A 15,737-nucleotide genomic window follows, 5' to 3' on the forward strand; every position below is an offset into this window, starting at 1 on the left:
AACTCACTTTCACTGCTACATACCTCAGGCTTACTTAAAACTACATTAAGGATGCATATCGTGCCTTGTATGATGTCTCATTTTAAATTTCACACAAAAAAACAGAGCACAAAAGTGTAGTTTTTCAAGACAGAAGCGGCAGATACACAGTGCTCAAAAGACTTATTCCATAAATGATGTCCTATATTGGGTCACAGCCTTACCTGCATGTGAGTGCATCTTGATGGCTATTTCCTTTTGTAATTTTCCTCCTTTTTTTCTTTTTTTTTTGGTCTAAGCTATGCCTGATTGAAAATCTAACCAATTTCCATGTGCAGTTTTAATGACAGATGGAAAGAGATATTTCATGGAGACGTATAGTCGAGACTGATAAACTATTAATCACAGTGCTGGACAATGACACCAGCTAAATTTAAACACAAAGTGAAAAGGCGCCAAGTAACAGTCTCCCTTATTCCGTAAATTATTCATTGCTGGGGGCTGTTATTGCAAAAATTGGAGATTCCACTTAATTACAGTGCGTGTTGGTGGTGGCTACAGATGTCATAGCTTGTACTGGTAATCCTTTAGTATGCTTAACCCTGTCACACAGTGGCCGGGGCCCTCTCCTGCCCTTCTGGCCCTCTTCCTCTCAACATCCCTCTGTGTCTCTGCTCAATGTTTGACCTACAGAGCCACTGCCAAGATGATGAAGAAGGTGAGAGAGTGAAGAGAGGAGGAGAGTGATGAATAAGCCCGGCTTATTTAGTTTAATGTATATGAATGCAGCGTTAACGATCCAAAAGGATGGCTTGTGACATCTGTTGATGATTTTAGTGTTTTTGCACTGCATTCCAACATGTTGCTGCTGGCACTCTGTTCTCTGTCTGTTTGGCTATGTTGGTTAATACACACGCAATGTTAAATGTCAAGTGTTCAATTAACACATTGAAAAGAAGCCACTGTTGCTGAGGCTGTTAATTCTTTCTGGAGAAGTCCGTCCACAGAAAGACTCACCAGACACCAGAAACCAGTTGCACACGGTTCGCGGTTTTGTTCCCATAAAGTCTAAGGATCCGTTTTTCAGTGGAAAAGTCTCTGCTCAGAGCACTTCCTGGGAAGAGAAATTATTTTTTAAAAAGTCTGGAGCACCTTGTTTGTGTCTACAGTAAAATAATACTAATTTCAGCTGTCTGATCCCAGCACTAAGTTGGACCTTTATTAACTGCATTGTGAGCACCTTGCATAAGTTTCACTTTGATTTTTGTGTAAAATAGACTATTGCAGCTTGAAAAAAAACACTTTGTGTGTAAACACCTGTCGACATCAGCATTTCTAAAATGCATGTACAAATGAGCGAAGATTCTGCTGTGTGGCGGAGGTAGAGCGCACATAAGCAGAACCTCTCTCAGGTGGAACGCCATCACTGCCACGCGGCTACATCAGTGGCTGTATTCCCTCCTGTTTGTCCCTGTCGCTGCAGAGAAGCAAAGACATACAAAATAATGTATCTCCCACTCCTGCTCTCTCTCTCACTCTCCTAGTTAATCACTAAAGAGGCAGTTGCTTATGTAAATAAAAATCAGATTAGACTGATGTTGTCGTATTATAATAAAGACACTTGAAGTAACATGGTTTGTATTTAAAGAACTGGCATACAAAGTCCATACAATTATCAAATGTCCTTTTCCTATGACTGGCAGACAAAGGCTTTGTTTGTGCGCTCCATATCCTCCACTCAGTGCTTCTCCCTCACTATCTCTGTCCTGCTCTCTTCCTTGTATCACCCCCAGCTCACAGCAGCAAACAGAGTTGTACGCAAATACTAAAAGCCATAATGCATTATATTGTTTGGTGTTAACATTTGAATATTTAAATGGCGTGTTTTAGATCTAGATGTCCCCATTTCAATTTCCATATACTGTACATGCTGAAGGCAGACAGTTGAGTTTGCCCACATGGCAGGTTGAAGACTTTGTGAGCGTATTTGCATCTTTTCTACACACTATTGGTTTGACACACCGTCATTTTCATGATTATGTCCTTGCTTCATACTGACAGCGTTTGTTAGCAATGCAAGTTACCTATGTTTAATAAATGACGACTGTATGTGGCCTGTGTCAGAGCCACAGAGCTGAATATGTGAATCACCCACGTACATGCCACTTAACCAAATTGGTAAAGCTGATAAGCCATATTTACATAGCAGTGTTGCTGGGCGTGATTATTATCAGTAAAACTTCCCCCCACGCTTTAATGGAAAGTTGGGATATAACTTAGTGTGGGTTACAGCTGCCCTCAGGAAAATAGCTCAATTACACCCGTGGATATAAACACTCATGTGGCTGTCGGAGTGGTAAACAGATGTGGGGTGACAGTCTGTAGTACGTGATCAGTCAAGCAGCTGTGGCTGTACCTTCATTCATTCACTTGTTCTGATGATGGAGTCCCATTTCTCCCCCCACAGCTCAACATAGAGCCACACTATTTGCTTATGGGGCAGTGGCAATGGGCAGATTAAGCTGCAGAGAATATCATTAACATGTTCCCTGTGTAAAGCTAACGCCTGCTGCACTTTTACTGCTGCTGTCAAACAGTTTGCATGAAGTGGACATCACGGACGGACTGAGTGGAACTTTAGTCCCTGTCTGTTCTGATGCAGAGAAACCGCACTGCATTACCAACTTCTTTCCAAACTGAAAAAAGACAACACAAGAGCTTTCAGAATGATGTCATATGATGTTATTTTCTCTTAGCGCACTGTGCATTTGTACTCACACACTGTATTGAAAAGGACATCGCCTTTGGCTGTTGTCTCATTGGGAGCCTACCTGTCACACGGCTGATATGACGCTCTTTGAATGCGGCGTGTACATGTGATCAGAGCTGCAGCGAGCGCAGATGACAAAGTGACTAGGGGTGTCAAAGCAGCCTACAAACAGGCCTGTCCTCTCCCAGACAGGAAGCTGGGAGCAGCAGAGGCGCTGCCTTGTCTCATCTGCCAGCAGCACTCGCTGCCTCATCACAGCAACCACGTCTGATGGTGTGCACAACTCCACGCTGGACGGCTGTTTTGATTTCAGCCTGTGTGACACATCTGTTGCTTGTCACGTTGTGTTGTGCCTGCCTGCGAGCCGAGCGCGACCGGGGCAAATGCGCCTCTCGTCCTTCTGTCCGTGTTTACAAACAGGGCTCGTGCTTACAAACAGGCCAGCATGGTACACATCGTGTGGAAGGTCAGGAGGCCTTATGAGACACTACGTGCACCTGCGCAGCTGGTGTCACAAGCCATCAATCCTGCTGCAAGTGTGCGGCGTGTAGAATGTGAGTGCTCTGTATTAGACGGTGCATTATCTGCTAATAAACCCTGCTTGAAATCTTCAGTAGAAGTCAGACGTAATTGCGGTGTTGATTGTGGATAATAGGAAAAGGAAAAAGGTATGGATCTTGGTCACTTTTACATCTTTTAAGTATTCCCCATCATTGTACACTGTCTACTGAAAATAAATGATTTCCCTGCCATGTCTAATTGAGAAAATTTGCTACAGCTGTAAATCAAATCTCCATCTAGGGTGCATTCCTCACAATGTGGTCTTTATGGGCTTTTAAAGCGCTTTGCAAGAGCATTTCACAAAACTACCAAAATCAAGGATATTCTCTGCAAGACTCCCACTGTCAGCTGAAATACATGAGCAATGACCATGGCTAATTGGATCCATCCCATCCATCCATCTATGAAGTACACATGCTATATCAGCGAAAATCAAACGACATTGTTTCACTCAGTGCAAGGCAAGCCCAGCACTAAAGAGCCAGAAAGGTATTTATTAATGGGTTGTTACAGTAGCTTAGCAGGGGTGCATTCACAAGTGCTTCATTTCTATGTCCTTGTCTTTCCAATCAATATTCAAAAGTGCCTCATAATTACACGTTTAGGATTCATTTACATGCAAAGTGCCAGGGTGGCCATAAAATGCAGTGGAAAAGTTCTGTCAGCGTGATTTATTGATTTTTTTTTGTATTGATTTTGCTTTTTTCTTACTCTTTGCTATTTCTACTATTTTTTCCATCACTAATATTTTAAATATTTTTGAAAAACAGAATTATTTAATTTTGCGCTTTTTTAAAAAAAAACAGCAAAATGAGAAAACTACGGTTCGTCTACATGAACAATTTGCATGAGTACCAAGCCCCAGCCTGTTATGTAAATGCAATCCCTCTTAAGAGGGTGGGGAAAAATTTGAGATGGCTCATTTACATTGTCAAATGACACAACACTCATACTTTCCATTTACTATCAGACTGTTTTGCAGACGAGCTAACGTGGAAACGATCAGCGTGCGTAGTTCCTCACCACCGAGCCAATGCAACAATAGCGGTGCAACACAAACTGAAATCGGGCTGGATGCTGTACAACGTGATCGAACACCGTGACTGCCATTTTGACCGGCCTCGTCAGACCACAAGACAACACGGAGCAGCGCTGGCACGGCAGGGAGGCACAGCGCTGCTATGGGGCCCTAATATATTCAAAGAGGGATCATTTACTTAAGGCTTGCATCCAAGGATCAGTCTGGCCTTCATTAGCCTCAATCTGACACGGATGTGAACAACATGTTGGCTTGCCACATGAACACTGCCCCTCCCCTCTGCAAAACCCCAAACACTCAGCTCCCCTCCCCTCTCTGAGACCTGCACAGCAAATTCCTCTGGAAATATCACAGGTTGTTAGCATTCCAGAGAGAATTTTACATGGGTGTACACTCAGGCCTTAATTAGAGACACTATTTGATCATTCAGCAGCTGGGCTTTATTAAAAATACGGGTTCACGTCGGCCTACAGTCACCCCCGGCTCAATGTGAAAGAGCTCACAGAGGCAGGAGAGTGTGTGAAACAAGAATATGAATATTCATTACTTGATACATAGGGTCCCTGTACGGGAAATCTACACCCCAGCAAAACAGTATTTACACCCAGTTTAGAACAACATCTGGGTTTGCTGGAACATCTTGACGATGTTGGTATTTCATTTCATATCACTCATGTCATCCACCTCTACATATGAAGGAGGTGGGTGGAGCTTGTGTGGCTTTTTCTTCTTCTTCTTCTTTTGGTATCATTTTAATTTTGAAAATCTGACCTGAAAAATAACTCCAGTGATAGGTCTATCTAAAGAAAATGTGTGTGTTAGTATGGCTTCCAGTTTGTGCCATGATGTTTTAAATGCTATTTCAGAGCCTTTAATATCTTAACTCTGCAAAAGCCTACATGTTTTTAATAAGTGATGTATTTAACATATAGTTTAATAATAAATATATGCAACCTCAATCAATACACAACATTATAACCTTTACAGAGGCCCACTGAAAGCCTCAGCCTAATTGTCAGCACAGAACATGAGCTACACCGACCTGAATAGAACCGAAGAGATGTAAACTATATCTGACCAAGGTCGACAGGGACTATAAAACAAACAGCGGGTTTAAGGTGAAGTCTTCCCTGCGTGAAGGTCAGCCATGTTTTGTGTTTACACTACACTGCAGGCTTTGAAATTGTTTTGCAGTGTGGAGTCTGCCCGGGGTCATTGTTTGTTTTTGACGTGTTTATACACCACACAAGGAGTAATGACTTCTAGGATAGTCAGGGGATGCGGACACAATCCAGCACACTATCTGCAAGTTTCTCTACTTTTCAGGTTCACAGATGCCTTTCAGCACTCGCCTGGTCATTGTCGTCATGTCCAGCATCATTCAAAGCCATGTAAATATGCAACTGCATCAGGAAATGAGGAAAACGGTTACTATGCAAAACCTTCCTTATCGTATCAAACTCGCAACAATTTCCATACAATGGCCTTCTCTCTGAGAAGACATTAAAAACCAATTCGTCCACAAGTTAGGAAACAGTGATGAGTGAATGCAAAAATGATAAACAAGTAGTGTGCAATCTGCCGTGCGCTGTTTACTGACGTGCACAAGAAGTACTTACTTTGATCTCTGGCTCCACAGGATGTCACCACTGGAGTCTCCTGGCTGGACCGGCAGGCAGCAGATCGAAGGGGAGGAGAGAAGAAGAGGAGAGGAGGTTAGGAAGGAAAGTCAGGGGGTGGGGGCGGTAAAAAGGAAAGAAAAAACAGAGAAACAGTGGAAATGTGACTGACAGAAAAGCAAACTCGCCTTATTAAACAGTAACAGTGGAGCCACCTCAAATGCTGTTTGGTTGACGGTTGCTAAGCGTGTGAGAGTACCTCCGAGTGTGAGAGAGCAACAGTGTAGGGACACAAAACAGGTTGCTTTCAAATGAATATTCATCACGGCAGAATTAAACAGGTTTCACAGTGCCCCCCCTCCAACACTTTAAATATCTGTGGCTGCATATTTAGCATCTCAAACAAATACTGACAAATTCCAAATACTGTAACTGAGTCCAAATTAATTTGAGCACTGGACTAATTGCATTTAAACGCTGCTCCTTCCTGACTTTAGGTCAAGCACTTTTTAATTACTGGCTTCTGAAGACTGAGTCCCTATCGTGTTGATGGGAAAATAAAAATAGTCTTTTATTCATATATATTGTAATCATATCGTACATAGATGGAGTGCCACCGGAGTGAACACCCTGAAATAGCTTCTTCGGGGTATTTAACTGCCCTTTTCAAATCACCACGCGTTAGCACTCTCACAGTCAAGCTCTGTCATTCAGTCCCACTGTCCCATGCCCCTTAGCCTTAACTCCTTCCCTCCGTTTGCAAACACAGAGGGAAGAAACAGCAAATGTGCAATGTGTTTCCTGAAAGGGAGGAGAGGTGGAAAAAGCCCATCCTGCCCCGAGAATCACCGCCGCCCCACCAGAGCCGCCGCCACTGGCCTTTCTGCAGAGGCAGCAAAAGTTCCCCGAGAGGGGAGTGTCTGCCAACTCAAACAGGGCTCATTCTCCTCTCTGTGGGCCGCCAGCCGCCCATGTGGGCCTGCGCTGGGCTTCCTGAGGGCTCGCTGCAGCTGGAGCACTTTGAATAAAGGTAACAGCAATGTCACAGCTACTGTAAACTTGCTAGGCTGCTCCTGTCAGCAGGACGTTCCCAATCAAAGCAGAAACAACCCCACCTAAAACACAACAGTTCTTTTTTTCTTCTTTTTTTTCCACCGGCCCCGAGTCCAAACTTCCCACGAATCACAAAGGGAGCGCACAGGCGAGAGGGCAACCACTGTTCCCTGATCTTGCCAAACAAAATGCCAAGAGACCGGGAGTGACATTCAGCTCTGGAGTTTAAAAATATGAGCAATTTGAAAATGATTAGAGTCTTATTTTATTGTTGAGCGCCTGACACAGGAGAGGAAACCAGAACAATCAAGCCGGGTGACTTTTTTTTTTTCAGCTGAATTTAGAAACACTAATTAGTTTTGCTCTCGTAAAGCCAACCTGAAAACGACCAATTAGAAAGTGAAAATGAGACGTGCAGAGGAAACAAGAGCTTGTCATTTCCACTGTTTAAGTCCCATATGCACAACTTCACTGTGATGACTTTCACACACACATGCTCGAGATGATTGGCATGCCGCCGACTAATTCTGGTGTCACGTACACACTCTGACCAGTTAATGGCACTTTAAATCAAATGGCATTTTGCTTAGTTAGAAGGAAACTATTACAGATCTGTATGGCCACATCAAACCCAGGCTGAGCAGCTTGGGCATGCAGATGTCTGAAGCACCAGGCTGGGGAGAGGATACGGCCCACCAGGCTGACCACAGCACCAGCTGGTTTCAGCTATAGAGCGACCAGGGCCAAAACATTACCCCTCACAGGTGCCTTGTTTCTATGAATTTCCTCTTTCAAGGGTACCGGAATAATTGTTTCATGCAAACCTCGGGGGCTTGTACCTTCATGTGCATATATCTCTTGCACATCCTGTATATTTCACCTGCTCCGTGGTGTTGGCTCATGTTTAGCCACTCGTAGAAACTTGTGTAAGTTATCTTCAGGAATTTCACTGCTATTCCCCGAGCGAACAGTGGCTAGTGTTTCATCACTGTCCGACTGAAGACGGATGGGCTGTCAGTGCCTTCCCCTGTCCAGGATCCAGCTCCTGGGCTGGGAAGTGGCTAAAAACGGCCCGGGCTACACTTTCCAGGCCTGTGCCTTTTACTGGGAGTAATTCTCAGATGCCAGGTCGCTGCCAACGTCCTTGCAGCCAATGGCAGAGAGGCCAGCAAGTTCACATTAACTGCAGAGTGTAACTGCGCTGAACATCTGCTCATGAATGAGAGCGCTGCCCACTAACTCAGCGAGTTGAGGCCCACTGATGAAAAATTCAACGTTCTCCTGGCTGGCACGCTTGTTTTGCACAATTCTCTTGAGCCCCCAGAATTATATTAAGAGAATTTCAGCACGGCCTGGTGTATCTGAGAGAACAGCTGGCACTGAAAAGGGATCTGCCGCTCGGCGAGAGCTCGGGGACTTCACACGGGATCTGCCTTCTCCTACACCATTTGTCCTTGAAGGAAAAAAATCTCAGTGTTAAGCACCCAGGTAATAATAAGAAAGCAGAGGCTACATTTAGCTGATTACACCAGCCATGTGTGCTACAGAGGACGGAGCATAACCGATGAAGACATGAATCGATATGGAGTGGAAAGAGAAGACAGAGGGGAAATTGTGACAATAAGTAGCTCCCCCAGGAGACCTATTCACTACACTTCTCCTTTGTTTGGCTTGTTTAGCTCATTAGATTGTTAACTAGGAAGGATCAGCCCCCAACCCCACAATATGGAACCAGTCTAATCAGAAACAGAAGCAGCCCGTTCAGGGGTGACAACATCAAAGACTTTGGAAAGTATGAAAGCGGTCCCACAATCCTGTCCTTCAATTGCTACAATTATGTGGCTCATAGGTTTATGATATTACTGGAGAGACAAAACGGGCAAAATATATCATCGACTCTTAGCCGGAGACAGCCATTCCACTATAAGATCAAATCAAAAACTCCGAGCTCAACGTGTACGTGAACTGACACAGTCTTTCCTCTGAAGATGATGAAATAGTTTCTCAGTTTAAAAATGTTAAGTTTAAGGAAGTGATGACTCCGAGCACACACTAAGAATAACAGATTACCACACTCTGTAATTTCACTTCTGTCTTTCCGTGAAATACAGTTAACAGATTTCTGTATGTCAGCACAGAACACAACATGAAACTTTTATCTCATTGTTGGTCCGATCTTAATCTAGGCTCTCTCATGCAAAGTACTGAATTATGTGGAAATCCTGGCAATATCCTCCTCCCCCCCTAAAAAAGGATCTGTGAATATAATATTGCCACTGAAAACCAAGGGGTTGTCTGGAGAGAAGCTCATTTAGCTGGTGACAAATGACAGCACTTTGTCTTCCTGACAAGATCCCTCCTTCATCAAATGTCCAACTTCACATGGAAATAGGAAATCACACATTATCACACTGACAAACAATTACAACCGTGTCATTAGCAGCAACCCTGGGCCTGAAACCATTAACAAAACACAACGTTGCACACCACGCTAACCATCAGAAGAAACACAGGAAGTAGATGAAAAGACACTGATAAATCAATCATGACACAAACAACCTGATGCTTAGACTTTAGGAAGGATCTAAATGTTGGGAATGAGGCGTGATAACAATCCTGTGTGCCAACTAAATAAATCACAAAATAATCTCAGGCAATCAAAAGTTCCCCATCTCCGCATAAAGATTTATGTCTACGCTGATGACAGAACAGTGCTTGCCTTATATTAAAAGTCAACACTTTAGAGGAGTTTCTCTCCAAGTGACTTAATCAGATACAGAGCATTAGTATCTTTTTTAATACATCTCCCAGTGTCAGCCAGCAAATGAAAAAGCTAGCCTCTGTAAATATGACTGCTTACTTCTAACACAAACATTGTTGACACCTAATGTAATTTCAGCGGGACATCCAACTGGAAGCACACCGGGGTAATATAATGCTCTTAATGAGAATTCCTTCCAGCTTGAGACCTTGGCGAGATAGCCATAATGCATGGCTTCTCTTTTTAATAAAATAATTGTTACAGTTATTAAAGATGAATCTCATCACAGTCGAGATGACAAAATAATTCATTACCAAAACCAAGGCTTTAAATAGCTGCAAATTATGAAGCCCTACCCCCCACCCCTTGAAAATACACTTCCAGATAAATGGGTTCGTTATTTCATATAAATATTAGATATATGCTGCCCTTGAAAGGAAAGAAATATTGCAACTGTCCATTAAGAAGTTTGCAGACACACAATGCACCATGCACGTTAAATCAATACAGAAACAGCTACCAATAAACAACAAACATCCAAAACTATGGTTAATTTGATTCTATATCACTCATCACAGCCCTTATTTTAGTCACAGAACTGTGGCTGCATCATCATCATGATATTTTCTATCTATTGTTATATCTACTGTCATCATTATTATTATTTATATTACACTCATAACTATTATAGTATTAAATGACTGGCTTCATTTAATATCTATCAGTACTCTCATTAGGACCACTTGCATGTCTAATAGTGGTTCCTATGCATGCTCATGCACACACATGCATGCATGCTTCCACTTTGCTTTTCTTCCTCATTCATTTCTTGTGTTTTTATTGTGTTGTGTTGGGTTTCCGAATGATCAGATATAGATAGACCTATAGCTGTATTCTAAAATTTCTTACTTCGTCTGACCAACAATTCAAATGATTGATCAAGTTGATTTTACTTCAGCAGTAAATATAACCACATGCTAACAGCTCAACACCGGTCTGCTGCTGCCTACATGATGTTGCAAATATTCCAGTTCATCTTCTTTTGGAACGTGCAGTGATCCTCCTCACAGGACCTCCATGTGTGAAACAGAGAAAGCGTCTGTGCGGATCGGCCACCCCCTTCCCGTTCACAGCTCCCTTCTAGCTTTATTTATGTATTCAAAAGAGATCATTTACAGTGATGGCATGGAAACTTCCCAGCATGCCTTTTAACCTGTCGTTTTTCACTCTCTCCGCAGCAGGATGTCCAGAGGAAATGCTTTATTAAGATCCTGCCGACATGAAGAGCTGCTGTGACTTACTGGTGCATTACTGTCTAAAAGGCAAAGTTATTTAGACCAATAAAAGGCTAATATATTGTTGGAGTGGAATTACACAGAAGTTATCTCTGCCTTAATAACATCACCGCAACCCCTGATGTTGTTTAGATCAATAAAGCCCATTAAAGTACAGACCTCAAGCGCAGATAAGACTGCACTGCCACAGCAAAATACTGCTCGCTGGCATCTGAGAGAGCAGAGGTCTTTCTCTGGCAAACAAAAAGTGGCCAAAATAAGAAAAACACTTCAAACCTAATGCCATAAAAACTTAAATCCAATGAAGTTCATTGTCTGCCTTATGGAGTCTTCAGGTCTGCCGGCAAGGCGGATAAAAAAGTGGAAAGATGCTAATGGATTTTAGATATTGGTCAGACAAAGCAAAGAAAAGGAGTGTGTGTGTGTGTTAGGGTGGGGCTGTCCATTCCTGATGCTGAAGGAAAGGTGAACCTGTACAACGGCCCTCAGCCCCTGAGATTGTCCTTTCATTTTTTTTATATTTTTATAAGCTAGTGGAATGATGTCATGCTGATTCTGAGACATAATGCATTTAACCAACTTTTCACAGGAAAAAACAGTTAATACTGTATATAAATGATGTAAAAGTTACTACAAAACCAGAAAGAAACACCAGTGTCTAATGGTATGGTCACCAGACTGTATTTCCCAGTGTTTTGGAGGTTTTCCCATCATGCTGCACTCATTCTTAGCAGTGTCCACCAGGTGATGCACTAAATCATCTGAGCAGCAACTGTCCATCAGCCCCTGAGGTGTGATGACCACAGTGTGGCCACTCCCCTGAGGCTCCGCCCCAAGTCATGATGACAACACAGAAAGGAGAAGACGACTCTGGAGTGTGTGTGTGTGTGTGTGTGTGTCTGTGTGTGCATATGCGCACATTCGCTTTTGGGGGTGCAGACAGCGTTCACGTGCACTTGTAAATTGCAGCACACAGAGACACCACAGTTCTCCACAGGAAACCACAGGAAACAGAGTTTTGACGCTATCTCTATAAGCACGCAAAATGACAAACAAGAGGTTTTTTTTTTTTTTTTAAGTACAGCGTGTCCCCTATGGCTTACATGCTGTCAATAGGAAGTTAACAGACACCGAGCTGCTCAGATGGGGGAACTACACTCGAAACATAAACAATGTTTTTAAAAAAAGACAAACCTTTTAAAGGGTTTCTGGTGCTTTTTGCACCCTCTCACCTCAGTGTGTATTTCAGAGGACCACTCTTGCAGACACTGTAACTTCAGCCCTGGAAAGCAGCAAGAAGACTCTCCCAAAAAAGTTTCCATCCTCTTTCTTTTTATATTTGTGTTATGCTTCACCACTCCTGCTGCTGTGCTGTAGTCGCTGTAGCACTTAAATGATCACAGCAACCAGACAATGTCATCTGAAAACAGGAGTGAATGACAGTTCCATTCTTTGTTTCCATCAAATGGAATTTGAGTTGTTACAACTTCTATCAGCTTGTGGTCTATTGGGACCTACGCTTCTTAGCAACAGGCAGAATATCAGTGTAACTGCAGGCTTACATCTCATATATAGTCTAAAAGTTAGTGAAAGTAAAATGAGATTGAGCTAGAAATTAGCTGCATCAGAAATAATGCAGAAACTTCAACTAATAATAATTTAACGAAAGCTGTGACAGTGACAGGGCAGATTCCTGTGTTCCCTCACACACACACAGACACACACACACACACATACAGACACACACACGCACACACAGACACACACACACACACACACACACACACACACAGACACACACACACACAGACACACACACACACACACAGGCCACAGTAATGATTGTGAATAATATCCTTGCAAAATGATCAACTCAGACAATGTAATATTACCCAACAATAAATACATCGTAGACAAAAAAAGAGAGAAGAAAGAAGCTCTCCTACCAGCTCCAAGTGAAAGCATAAATAAAGTGTGGCACATCTTTTACCTTCTTCAATTATCTGCCTTTTGACATGCAAGCTGAGCACAGTGTAATTAACATCTCAGGAGATAATGGGGTCGCTACTCACTGATCAATCTCACACATATATTATTTGCCTTTTACCAATCCAACCTTCTGTTATGCTAGGAAGGAAATATTCCACAACGGATTCTTTTTTCTTTTGGGTGGGGGCATTTAATAAAACTCTGGTAATAGGCCTAATGACTCATCCAATTGAGCTCATCTTCCAAAACATCAATTAGGCTAAGACCCAGTTTCCACTCAAATAGAGCCTTTGCTATGACAATAAATAACAAATCTTTTCCGATTCATGCGCGATGTGACCATGTTGTCATTATCAATCACAGACAGCCTCACAACAGAGAGATGAATAAAATCATGGCGAGTCTTAAAGATGGTTCGCTCTGCGCCTTTGGCAGTAACAGGTGTTGCTGTCCGGAATGTATTTGACCTTCTCAGTATTGGCTTAGTTAAGTTGCTTCTGAACAGGGTTACTTTGGCTTTTGAATGGAAATAAGCTTTAGGGTATTTTCTTAACTCATTAGAACTGAAGACGTCTCTTTACTACAATATATACACATATTAGAGATTCACTCAAACCTTTTACCAGATCAAATTCACTTAAAGCCAATCTCTGTGTACAGTACACAAAGTCTACACTAGAGCAACAGCATTACAACAGATAATCCCTGGATGTCCCCATTTAGACATTCCCGTCTGCAACTTCATATACAACAAAATCACGAACCAATAATGAATAACTAAAACACCTTGCCTCTGAGCTTTTTAATTTATAGATGCTGTTTTTTGTAGATAAAGTGATGATCCTCCACATCCTCACAGCCTTCAAGGATACGCTGCACTGAGGTCAGTTCTTAGCAATATCACACATATTCTGACAGCACCACATAATACCCAATAAAGGTCTGCTCAGAGGAATCATATCTATATAGAACATTTACAAAATATACTGTCCCTGCTATACATTAAAAAAAATTAAATAAAAAATGAACAAACCGACATTTAGTTCTGCTACTACCCTCCACAAACAAAAATGTCTGCATGTCATGGCTATTCAAAGCAGTAAATGACCCCCAACACTGTATACATGACAGAACCACATAGCGGTTCTCCCTCAGGTTATTTGCCTTTGAACAAACCTCAAATCAGCCCTGGGATTTATGTTGTTTTGTGTGTGTGTGTGTGTGTGTGTGTGTGTGTGTGTGTGTGTGTGTGTGTGTGTCCCTCCCTCCCTCAGGACCAAAGCTAAGCGTCTGTCCCCTGAAAGAACTCACCAGCACACAGCTAACCAACAGTGGTAGAGGGAGCGGGGAGGGCGAAGATCAACACACAGGACATTACAAATAGGAGCAATGATTAAATACCTTAACGGGAGAAACCACACTTCCTCTTTAAGAGACTGAGCTGGCAAAAGTGCGTAATAACTGTATCCCTGTAATGACAACTGCTGCTCAAGTTGCATCATCACCAATCTGTTAATAGTACCTCATACACTGTAGCTTTGTTGCCATTATTTGGTAATGCTACTAGCCTTTTTAGCACCACAGCAATTCTCTATTAGTGTTGGATTTATCACTACTTGTCTGTCATTCTGTCACACAGAAAGAAGGTGTTTAATGGAAAGGAAGTGGTCTGCCTATACCGTAAAAAGATGAAGAATTCAGTGTGAAACACTGCAAAGACAAAACAGATTTTAAGCAGGTGCAGGTGGTTTACAAGGAGCTATGTTTACTCTTTAATTATTAAATGTGCATTTCAGATATGAAGAAGGATTTTATCCCCTGACGGTACCCTTATAAATTCTAGCTATCTTCACTCTTTTTGACTATACAGACACCATCTAATGTGCAGCTCTAGCAGAAATTGTGCATGTCAGAAGGATAATAACATATACTGTCTGAAGGTCAAAAACTTGAAAAGAAAAAAGACATAAAATTACAATGGGCAAAAAAAGGTATAAAAGTTGATCAAAAGTGGAGAATCTAAGAGAATCACTGCTGCTGTTGCTGTGGGGAGTGTTATAAGTTGTACTTTGAGTGTATTATTAACTCAACGCTGCCTGGACACGCGGGGGCTGTTTTACAATTTAGGCTTTAACAGATGTGCGTTTTATGTGGCAGGTTCTCCAGAGTTTAGATGCCGCTGTCCACACAGATGAGGCCGTAAGGCAGGTCATAAAACCTGCCTTTGAAACTTTGGGCGGATTAATGCCGGCATGACAGGCAGCGAGCAGAGATCTGAACGCCTCACCTTTTCAGCACACCCACATGCTTACTACTCGGGATCCCACCAGATGAAAGCCAGGGATGGTAAGACTTGGCCAGGCGAAAAGTTGTGCCTGCTACATGTTCCATCCTATCTGACTAATAAATTCAAATTTCCTGCATATCTACTCTTGGGTGGTATGAAATGATGTTGCACACACTTACACCTTTAGAATGCGCAGTTTACCGTAATGTGAATACTGTATCGTAGGGTGACGACAAAGGTAATTGTACTGCAACCACATTGTACAGTGTAATTACTGGGATTTACAAACCTTCAACTCCCCCCAACTCCTGCTTTACAAGGTGGAATTCCTGGCAGGGTACACACTCACACACTCACACACACACACGCACACACACGCACACA

At 42.5% G+C, this 15,737-nt stretch overlaps 1 protein-coding gene across 5 annotated transcripts in view; it reads right to left on the reverse strand.

The window, feature by feature from the left end:
* Nucleotides 1-15,737, reverse strand: part of foxp1b (forkhead box P1b) — a 148,784-nt gene that overhangs the window by 108,815 nt on the left and 24,232 nt on the right. For all 5 annotated transcript variants that reach the window (XM_041962654.1, XM_041962681.1, XM_041962671.1 and 2 more), the window contains exon 3: nt 5,969-6,012. The gene's annotated coding sequence lies outside the window, so the exon portion shown is untranslated. The remainder of the gene's footprint in view (nt 1-5,968; nt 6,013-15,737) is intronic.

Source organism: Chelmon rostratus, chromosome 2 (genome assembly GCF_017976325.1).
Source record: "Chelmon rostratus isolate fCheRos1 chromosome 2, fCheRos1.pri, whole genome shotgun sequence".
Lineage (NCBI taxonomy): Eukaryota > Metazoa > Chordata > Actinopteri > Chaetodontiformes > Chaetodontidae > Chelmon > Chelmon rostratus.